The 10,094-nt window shown below is 47.8% G+C and overlaps 1 protein-coding gene across 4 annotated transcripts in view; it reads right to left on the reverse strand.

The window, feature by feature from the left end:
- Tcp11l1 (t-complex 11 like 1) overlaps nt 1-3,581 on the reverse strand; it is a 33,802-nt gene extending 30,221 nt beyond the window's left edge. For 3 of the 4 annotated variants that reach the window (XM_042691436.1, XM_042691434.1, XM_042691437.1), the window contains exon 1: nt 3,548-3,581. The gene's annotated coding sequence lies outside the window, so the exon portion shown is untranslated. Of the gene's footprint in view, nt 1-3,497 lie in introns of all 4 variants that reach the window. The other variant, XM_042691435.1, reaches the window with a different exon arrangement.
- Between the last annotated feature and the right edge of the window lie 6,513 nt (nt 3,582-10,094).

Genomic DNA, 10,094 nt, shown 5'->3' on the forward strand with positions numbered 1-10,094 from the left:
AGGGTCTTATGGACTGTCTATAGGCTTTTGGGCTCAAGGCTGGAGATCTACCATTTGAGCCACAACTTCACCTTAAATTCTTTTGAACTAGTAAACTGATTAAAAAAAAAAAACACTTGAAGAGTATGCTTATAATGACCTTCTAATAAATTTGGCTAAAATGGCTCTTTGACCTTATCATGTATAGCTTGGGATAATAAATAGAAATACTGTATGAACTTTAAGTGTCAAAAACATGTGGGGTAGGTATTTTTATTAGCTTCCTATTTATTCCTTTCAGTCAGTAGGAAAAGACCACACTTAAAAGTAAGAAGTTGAAGACAACCATTAATGTATGTGACTGGATGAAATTTTCTTGATACTTGGGGCCAGTGAGTAAAATCATCTTAAGCACATGTTTTTTTCTTCTTTTTTTGCCAGTTGTGGGGCCTGAACTCTGGGCCTGGGCACTGCCCCTCAACTCTTTAGCTCAAGGCTAGTGCTCTACCACTTGAGCCACAGTGCCACTTCGGGCTTTTTCTGCTTATGTGGTGCTGAGGAATCGAACCCAGGGCCTCATGCATGCAAGGTTAGTACTCTACCACAGAGCTTCTTTTTTTTTTTTTTTCTTTTTTAAATCAATTGTGTGTCTTGAACTCTGGGCCTGGTCGCTGTCCAGGCTAGTGTTCTACCACTTGAGCCACAGTGCTACTTCCGGTGTTCTGGTGGTTAATTGGAGATAAGAGTCTCATGGACTTTCCTTCCTGAGCTGGTTTTGAACCATGATCCTCAGCTCTCAGCCTCCAGAGTAGCTAGGATTATGGGCGTGAGCCACCAGCACTGGGCTCAGCACATGAAAATTCTGATCAGGTTATTTTTTTTTTCTCCTGGAGCTTTCTATTCCTACGGTGTTTCTAATTAAGGGAGAAGAAACATATGATGTTTCTGCATTACTGAAAATAATTAACATTTGTACAATTAGCACCAGAAGATCACAAAACAATATCATAAACATTAATTAGACTGTTATTACACAGCTAGAAGGTAATCACAGGATCAAAAGAAATGTGGGTAGCTTCAGGGAAGTTTGGCCCAGTAGACAAAAAGGACTCACTGGCGTAATTATTTAAAATTCCAGAGACCTCCACAGAAATAGAGGGCCAAAGGGTGAACAAATGTAGCAATGGTACTCACTGGATACTACCTTGAAAATGAACTATACAAGTTTTGGGTAAGGATAGGGGTGGGAAAACTGGGAGAGTGGGAGGTTAAGGGGTGACACTGTCCCAAAAGAAATGTACTCTTACCTGACTTATGTAACTATACCCCTCTGGTATATAATAACAAGAAAAAAATTTAATAACAAGAAAAAAATTAAAAACAATTCAGAGACCTCCATTAAATAGAACGAAGTTATGCTGGACTTGAAATTTTGGGGGTCTGTATTGTAATAAGAAGGTTGTTTTAAAGTATTTCATCTTTCTAAACCAACTTGTCTTCTGATACCTATCTGCTCATTATCCTAAATCTTACTAGGGTCTGAAAATACTCCAAGATCCAAAGGATAACATTACCAGAATATTCTATGAGAAAAGGACAAACAAAACCACTTCTAATTTTATTCTCTCTCACAAGCTTGGGAAGCAGCCCAGAAAAGGTGAAGGAACTCATTCAGCACAGTAAGGAGAAAGGTAAGACTAGGTCTCTCATGCTCAACTCAGTAAACTAACCTCCTCCTCTTAGGATTCAGCTCAAGTCCTGTTTCTTCCCAAGGCACTTCCTCCAACCTCACTAGTATCTGCACTTTTTAGACTTTGGTACTCATCACTGCCTTAAGTTTGATTCAAAACATGTTGATTTAAATAGATATACAAAGATGAAAAACTGCAAGGAAGACAGAGCTGCTCACAGGGATCTATGATGAAAGTTCAACTTCAGTGGCATTATGAAATTATTATTAGGAATAACAGAGGAAGAAACTACTTCTGTCCATGAGGAGGTTGGGAAAAATCCTTCCCAGAAAAGATAGCATGTGAGCCAAGAGCCAGGGTAATGGCCTATTGCCTGTAATCCCAGTTTCTCAGGGCTGCATAGGTTGGACAAGATTCTGCCAAATAACACTCCCCCCCACCCCCCAATAGAGTAGAGTAGCAATTTCCAGGACCTGAGTTCAAACTTGGGGAGGGGAGGAAGGAGGAGATGAGCCAGTCTTTGAAAGGAGAATCTTACTCAGCTTTGTATGGAGAAGGAAGCTGAGATTACTGACATGAGTAATCCTAGCTACCCAGGAGGTTGAGATGTGAGGATCATGGTTCAAAGCCAGTGCAGGAAGGGAAGTCCATGAGACTCTTACCTCCAATTAACCAGCAAAAAGCCAGAAGTGGAACTGTGGCTTGAGTGGCAGAGCCTCATTATTGAGTGAAAAAGCTCAGGGTTGGCCCTGAATTCAAACTCTAGTACCCATACAAAAATGAATGAGCCAGCCGGGCACCGGTGGCTCACTCTTGTCATCCTAGCTACTCAGGAGGCTGAGATCTCAGGATCGCGGTTCAAAGACAGCCTGGGCAGGAAAGTTCGTGAGACTCTTATCTCCAATAAACCACCAGAAAACTGGAAGTGGCGCTGTGGCTCAAGTGATAGAGGGCTAGCCTTGAGCACAAAGAGGCTCAGGGTTAGCTCAGGCACTGAGTTCAAGCCCCAGGACTGACAAATAAATAATAAATGAAAAAAGAGGGAAAGAGAAAGAGGAGGTGAAGAGGGTCAATTCACAGAGCGGGCAGAAGGCAATGGGGATGGGAAGGTGGATGGGGCCAGTTGAAAAGTGTTACTCTGTATATTTTTTAAATTCTTCACCTTGGTTCTGAAATTCTCAAGTCAGAACCAGCTACCTTCCCCACACATGCGCACTCCAGGTAAAAACACCCTGTAAACAAATGCTCAATAAGTACGAATTGCCAGTCTCGTCGGGCACTTGGGGGGACTTGCAAGTGGGGTCTCGGAGGTAACTTGAGTCCAATTCTGCCTCTTTGCTGGCGGGGTGACTTCAGTGCTCTCTGGAGGGTAGATCAAGCCGGGATGGTGCCTGCCCTAATCTGGCACCCCAGCACCATCCTTACTACAATGAAAGATACTGTGGGGGTGCAGCACGCCAGGAGCCATTTAACTGCTCATTCATTCCCCATTTCCCAATCACCAACCCCTACAGTGCCCGGAGAAGAGCCTCCGTGTGGAGGGGTGCTGTCTGGCTGCGAAGACCCCCCCCCCCGAGGTGGACGCGGCCCGCAGACCTGGGAGAGCCCCCCGCAGAAGGGGCCAGGCCTCCTCCCGGCGCCGCGCTTCCGTTGTAAACAGCTGTTGGGGCCGGCGAGGGAGTGGCGAGCCCGGGACTGGGCGCTGGGACGGCGGCCTGGAGGGTGGGCCTCGGTCCGGCCCCGGCCCCAGTTTCGCCCTCTCCTCCTCCCGACCTTACCCGACTCCAACCCGGCGGAAAAGGGCCCAGAAATGCCTGTGTTTCCGACCTCGCGCCTCCCCGGGCGGGGCCCGCCGGCTCCGCGCCCGCTCGCCTCACCTGCCGCGGCGTCGGCGTTCACCCTCCGCTGCTCCCGCCGCGAGTCGGGCGGGGCGGGCGGCGCGACGGAGGCGGGAGCGGCGCGCGGCGGGCCGGGCCGGGCCGGCTTAGTCTCCGCGGCTCTGAACGCTCGCCGCGCTGCCCGCGGTCCTCTCTGCCCGACCGGAATGGGCCAGGGCCGGGAGCGACTGCTCTTCAGAGTCGGGAAAGGGAGGCTGTGGTTAGTCCGGCAAGCTCGTTCCCACCGCAGGGAGGCGCCATGTTGTCGTACGGAGTCTTGGCGGCCCGGGTGCTAGCTTGTGAAGGGACCCGGGTGGTCAGCGGTGGCTCGGAGCTGGACGGCACTGCGTATCCGCTAGGAAAGGCGGGAAGCGGGCCGGGGGCCGGCTGAGGGGACGCAGCGGGCGGTGGCTCGGAGCCGGGGCCTGCGGTCCCCTCGGGGAGGCGCCATGTTGCTGTACGGAAAGGCGCGGCGGGGCGGGCGCCGAGTCCATCCAGTGACGGGAAGGGAGACGCGCCGGCGGGATATGAGTCTTGTGGGTTTGCGGGGCTTGTTCCCGAGCCACGCCCAGCACTGAGAGCCGGAGCCCGCGGCACCGCGGGGGGGTGTTGAGTCTTTACTGGTTGAGGTTGCTGCACCTCACGAACGCCCGAACTAAGAGCGGGGCCCGGGCGCCGGGGCCTGGGCGCCGGGGCCTGGGCGCCGGGGCCTGGGCGCCGGGGCCTGGGCGCCGGGGCCCGGGCGTCGGGGCCCGGGCGCCGGGGCCGCCGCGCTCGGCCCCCCGCGGGTCGCTCCTGAGCCCGGCGCGCCCCCAGCGTCTCCTGAGGAAAACGGATCCGGATGCGTCGCCGGAGGTGTGGGTCGCGGGAGCTGGTCCACCCGTGGCTGCTCCGAAGCCGTGAGGCGCTGCTGCTGCGCTCGCCGGCGGTAAAGCAGCGAGCTACCCGCAGAGAAGGCTTTGGCGACCTGGCCCGGTCTTAAATCCTGAAAAGACGTGGAGTCTTAGCTGTTGTGTTGGAAAACGCGTTTTCAGAGCGGAGCACGGATGCATGCCTTAGCATGAAGGCAGGAAGTCGCCCTCGCCTGCAGCTCTGGCTTAACGAACTGCAGGCGCAGCTAACGCCTGAAACCCTGCCCAGTGGCGAGGAGTTACTCCTGGAGGACGGAAGACCTCGGGGCGATCCAGCACCCACCAGCACCCCGCTGCTGCTGCTTTAAAAACTGTCCTGTAAAGCTGATGTACAAATGGGTTTGCGTTAATGAGTACACTTCTCGTCGTGCATTGTTCTCCCACTATCCCTGCCCTCCCCAACCTTCTTCTTCTTAAAGAAATTTAAACAAAATTGGACCACCTGACATCCTAGCTACTCAGGAGGCTGAGATCTGAGGATCGCGGTTCAAAGCCAGCTCGGGCAGGAAAGTCCGCGAGACCCTCATGTCCAATTAACCACCAGTAAACCCGAAGTGGTGCTGTGGCTTAAGTGGGAGAGTTCTCTCCTTGAGCTGAATAGTTCAGGGGCCGCACCCAGGCCCAGAGTTCAAGCCCCACGACCTACCCGTTCCCTCCCCCCCGCCAAAAAAAAGAAAATCGTGACTGGGAAGGTGGCTCAGTGGTAGAGGGCTTGCCTAGCATGCATGAGGCCCTGGGTTGGATTCCTCAGTACGTACCACATAAGCAGAAAAAGTCAGAGGGGGCACTGTGACTCAAGTGGTAGAGTGCAGGCCTTGAATAAAAGCAGCTCAGGGACAGTGCCTAGGCCCTGAGTTCAAGCCCCAGGACTGACAAAAAAATATCACTTTAGGAGAAAAAATGAAAAAACCCTCACATACTCAATTAACTGGACTTGTTAAGATTCACAAAGAGGGGGCTGGGAAGGTGGTTCAGTGGTAGAGCGCTTGCCTTGCATGCCTGAGGCCCTGAGTTCGATTCCCAGCACCACATAAGCAAAAAGAAAAAAGCCGGAAGTGGCGCTGTGGCTCAAGTGGTAGAGTGCTAGCCTTGAGCTGAAGAGCTGAGGGACAGCGCCCAGGCCCAGAGTTCAGGCCCCACAACCGGACCCAAAAAAAAAAAAAAAAGATTCACAAAGAAAATAGCAAGCTGACTTCTGACTGGAGTCATGTTTCTCAACATTAGGAGAAGCAGTGATTCTAAAACCATCATGTGAAACTAGGAATGATGCTATGGAACAGAGATTATATTGAAAAGCCTAGAGCCAGGCACTGGTGGCTCATGATTGTAATCCTAGCAACTCAGGAGGCAGAGATCTCAGGATCATGATTCAAAAGCCAGTCCAGGGCAGGAAAGTCCATTAGACTTCAATTAGCCACCAGAAAACTCATAGTGGCCCTGTAGCTCTTACATGGTAGAGTGCTGGCTAGTCTTGGGCAAAAAGAGCTCAGGAACAGTACTCAGGGCCTGGGTTTAAACCCCACAACAACAACAAAAAACTCTAATGAATCTAATGTGTAGCTAGGGTGGAACCACTTCATTTTCCTAGTGACCTCGCTACCTTCCTTGAAGGATTTTTTTTTTGATTGGTTGTGGGTGCTTGGGAGCATTCTCCCTGAGCTTTTTTGCTTAGTAGCACTATACCACTTTAAGCCAGAGCATCATTCCCGGTTTGCTGGAGGTTAATTGGAGATAGAGTCTCAAGAACTTTCCTGCCCATGCTGGCTTCAAATTGTGATCCTCAGACCTCAGCTTCCTGAGTAGCTAGGGTTACAGGCATAAGCCACTGGCTTATTTGAAGAAAAAAAATGTTTTTTTGGCCAGTCCTGGGGCTTGAACTCAGGGCCTGGGCACTGCCCTAAGCTGCTTTTGCTCAAGGCTAGCACTCTACCACTTGAGCCACAGTGCCACTTCTAGCTTATTCTGTGTATGTGGTACTGAGGAATCCAATCCAGGGCTTCATGCATGGGAGGCAAGCACTCTACCACTAAGCCACATTCCCAGCCCTCCTTGAAGGATCTTTTTTTTTTTTTTGGGTCAGGTCATGGGGGCCTGAACTCTGGGCCTGGGCACTGTCCCTTAGCTCTTCAGCTCAAGGCTAGTGCTCTACCACTTGAGCCAACAGCACCACTTCCGGCTTTTTTCTTTTTGCTTATGTGATGCTGAGGAATCAAACCCAGGGCCTCATGCATGCAAGGCAAGTGCTCTGCCACTGAGCCATCTTCCCAGCCCCTGAAGATCTTCTATAACCAAATTTTTTTTTTTTTGGTCAGTCATGGGGTTAGAACTCTGGGCTTGGGCGCTGTCCTTCAACTCTTCAGCTCAAGGCCAGTACTCGACCACTTGAGCCACAGCGCCACTTCTGGTTTTCTGATAGTTTATTGGAGATAAGAGCTTCATGGATTTTCTTGCCTGCGATGGCTTTGAACTGTGGTCCTCAGATCTCAGCCTCCTGAGTAGCTAGGATTACAGGCATGAGCCACCAACGCCCGGCTTCTATCACCAAGTTTTACTTGGTAAGGACACTAACAATCTTTTGATATGTTTTGAAGACTGTTTAAATATAACACATGTTCATTTGATCTTTGGCTTCCTGGACTGGAAAATTCAACTCACCTCTGGGTAAAAAGGAATTCACTGCCAAGCTACAGAGACTCGGGAGGAGAAACGCGGTAGCTGCATTGGAGGTAAGCTGCTAGAGCCAACCCCCTAGAATACAGAGTTTCTCTTATTTTTCTTCCTGATGTCTGTTAATTCTTGCTCTATCATAATTTAGGTTTACTTGTATAAAATTTGATCAGACTGATTCTTGTGTGAAGTCTCATTAAGCCTACAGAGGCTGCCTTTGGTTGAATTGCTTAGCCTTGGTTTACTCTGCTAGGATGGTGGCAAAGCTCATATCACCTCAGCACCAAATATACACGTGGGCCTGGGGCCCTAAGAAGGCATCATAGATGGAAGAATAAATGAGGACATACAACTCTCAGTAACTGACAGTGCCAGTCACTCAGGATTATGCAAGGTATTTGAGAGGTAGTGCTGGGCCTGTGATTTAAAATTTTGACACTGCTTAAACATGATCCTATTTTTTTAAACATCCTATTCTTGCTTATGAAGTTTGAAATAAACTATTGTTTTACTGGATTTTTCCCATGAAATTAGCATTGTAAAGAATGCTGCTTCAAAGCTGGAACATCACTGATCTGTTACTTATGCCTTTCCCTGAAGGCATTAGTTTTGGTTGCCAAATAATCATGCTGTAATTATGTGAAAAAACAAAGATTGCAAACTGGACTGCACAAACAATTGCTCTGCCAACTATGAGGATCTCAGAAAACTTCCTCTCACTTAACTCAAAAACTACCTTTTCTTTTACCTCATTGTAAAAAAACTACAAAAAAAGTGCCTCTCCCGGCTCCAAATTATGAGAGAAAAATCTAACTTTCCCTGATTTATTAGGGAAACTTATCATAGATATAATTATCAGTCCTTATCTTCTGCCATTTGAAGGCAGTATGTTTTATCAGAAAATAACTCATATGCTAGCATATTGCTGCATCATTCATATTTCCTAACCTCTCATTAAAAGTCTAAGTTAAAATATAAAATTTATCCTATTATATACAAAAAGTTGCCAGGCAATGGTGGCTCACACCTATAAACCTAGCTACTCAGGAGGCTGAGATCTGAGGATGACTGTTCAAAGCCATCCTGGGCAGGAAAGTCTGTAAGGCTTTTATTTCCAGTTAACCACCAGAAAACCAGAAATGGTGCTGTGGCTCCATGGTAGAACACTAGCCTTGAGCTACAACCAACAACAACTACAAAAAAGAGTGTACATTTCAAATTATATTGTATTTTTGGAGTAGTATTAGGGTTTGAATTCAGGGCCTTTGTGCTCACTAGGCAAGCACTCCACCACTGGACCCATAATTCCAGCTTTTTTTTTTTTTTGCTCTGGTTACTTTTGAGATAGGGTCTTGCTTTTTCTGCTCAGATCAGCCGAGACCATGATCCTCTTATTTATTTTTGTCAGTCATGCAGCTTGGACTCTGTGCCTGGGCACTGTTCCCTCAGCTCTTCAGTTCAAGGCTAGCATTCTACCACTTGAGCCATAGCGCCACTTATGGCTTTTTCTGCTTATGTGGTGCTGAGAAATCAAACCCAAGGCCTCATGCATACAAGGCAAGCAGTCTACCACTGAGCCACCTTCCCAGCCCTGATCCTATTTCTATTTATGCTTCCCACCATAGCTAGGGTAGCAGGTGCACCGCCATACCTTTTTTAAGATGGGAATTTTTGCCCAGGCTGGCCTTGAACCATGAACCTCCCAAATAATATCTCCTGAGTAGGTAGGATGAAAAATGTGACTGACCAACACTGGTCTAATTTGCATTGCATTATTTTGTTGGTCTATTTACCAAGTGTGTCTTGCCTGGAGTCATTCCAAAATATTAACTTGTTTAAGAGATGGTATTACTTTACCCCCTAAGGTGCAATTTACAAAAAGCACAGAATGCTAAGGAACATGATGAAGGACAGCCTAGACTTGCAGTCAGCAAAATTCAGACTATGGGAAACTCAATGACTAGGAAACAAATAACTAGGTTTATTCAACAGTAAAGACAGAAAAAGAAGAGGGACAAAAGAGAACCAATAGATTGAGATTGAGAAGCACATTAATTGGTGCTATGGTACACCGGTAATACCAACTACTTAAGAGAGGCAGAGATTGGGAGGATCATGGTTGGAGTTCATCCTCATCTCAGTGAGTTAGTCTGATGTGAGGTTGAACCATGTTACTAGCTATGCATGAGTTCACAGGATTTTGGTCCCAGGCTAACCCTGGGCAAAAAACATGAGACCTGATCTAAAAACACAGTTGAAGTGAAAAAGCGATAAGGGTCTGGCTCAAGTGGTAGAGTGTGAAGCTACAACAGCATAAGGCTGAGTTCAAATTCTGGTACTGCCCAAACCCCCACAAAAACCTCAAATCATTATTAATTTATTAAAACTGGATCCATAATCTGTCAAGATCATTTGAGATCAACAGAAAATCTGAGCATTAACTACATATTTGATATTAAAGAATTATAGGTTTATATGATAAGAATACAGCAGTTATGTTATCTTTTAGCCATACATACTAAATGTTAAAGGAAACAATAGGCTATCTGAAATTTGCTGGATAGGAACAAGGAATGAGTAGGAATATAGATAAAACAAGACTGTCCTAAGTTGACAATTCATGAGGGAGGCAGTGACACTATTCAAAAGGAAGTGTACTCATTACCTGATGCATGTAACTGTAACCCCTCTAACATCACCTTTACAATAAATTTTTTTTTAGGGGGGGTCTGGTCATGGGGCCTGAACTCTGGGCCTGGGCGCTGTCCCTCAGCTCTTCAGCTCAAGGCCTAGCGCTCTACCACTTGAGTCACAGCGCCTTTTTTCTTTTTGCTTATGTGGTGCTGAGGAATCAAACCCAGGGCCTCAGGCATGCAAGGCAAGCGCTCTACCACTAAGCCACCTTCCCAGCCCTACAATTTTTTTTTTTTTTTTTTTGTCGGTCGTGGGGCTTGAACTCTGGGCCTGGG

The sequence above is a fragment of the Dipodomys spectabilis genome, unplaced genomic scaffold (assembly GCF_019054845.1).
Source record: "Dipodomys spectabilis isolate Male_0828 unplaced genomic scaffold, ASM1905484v1 ptg000145l, whole genome shotgun sequence".
NCBI classification, from domain to species: Eukaryota; Metazoa; Chordata; class Mammalia; order Rodentia; family Heteromyidae; genus Dipodomys; species Dipodomys spectabilis.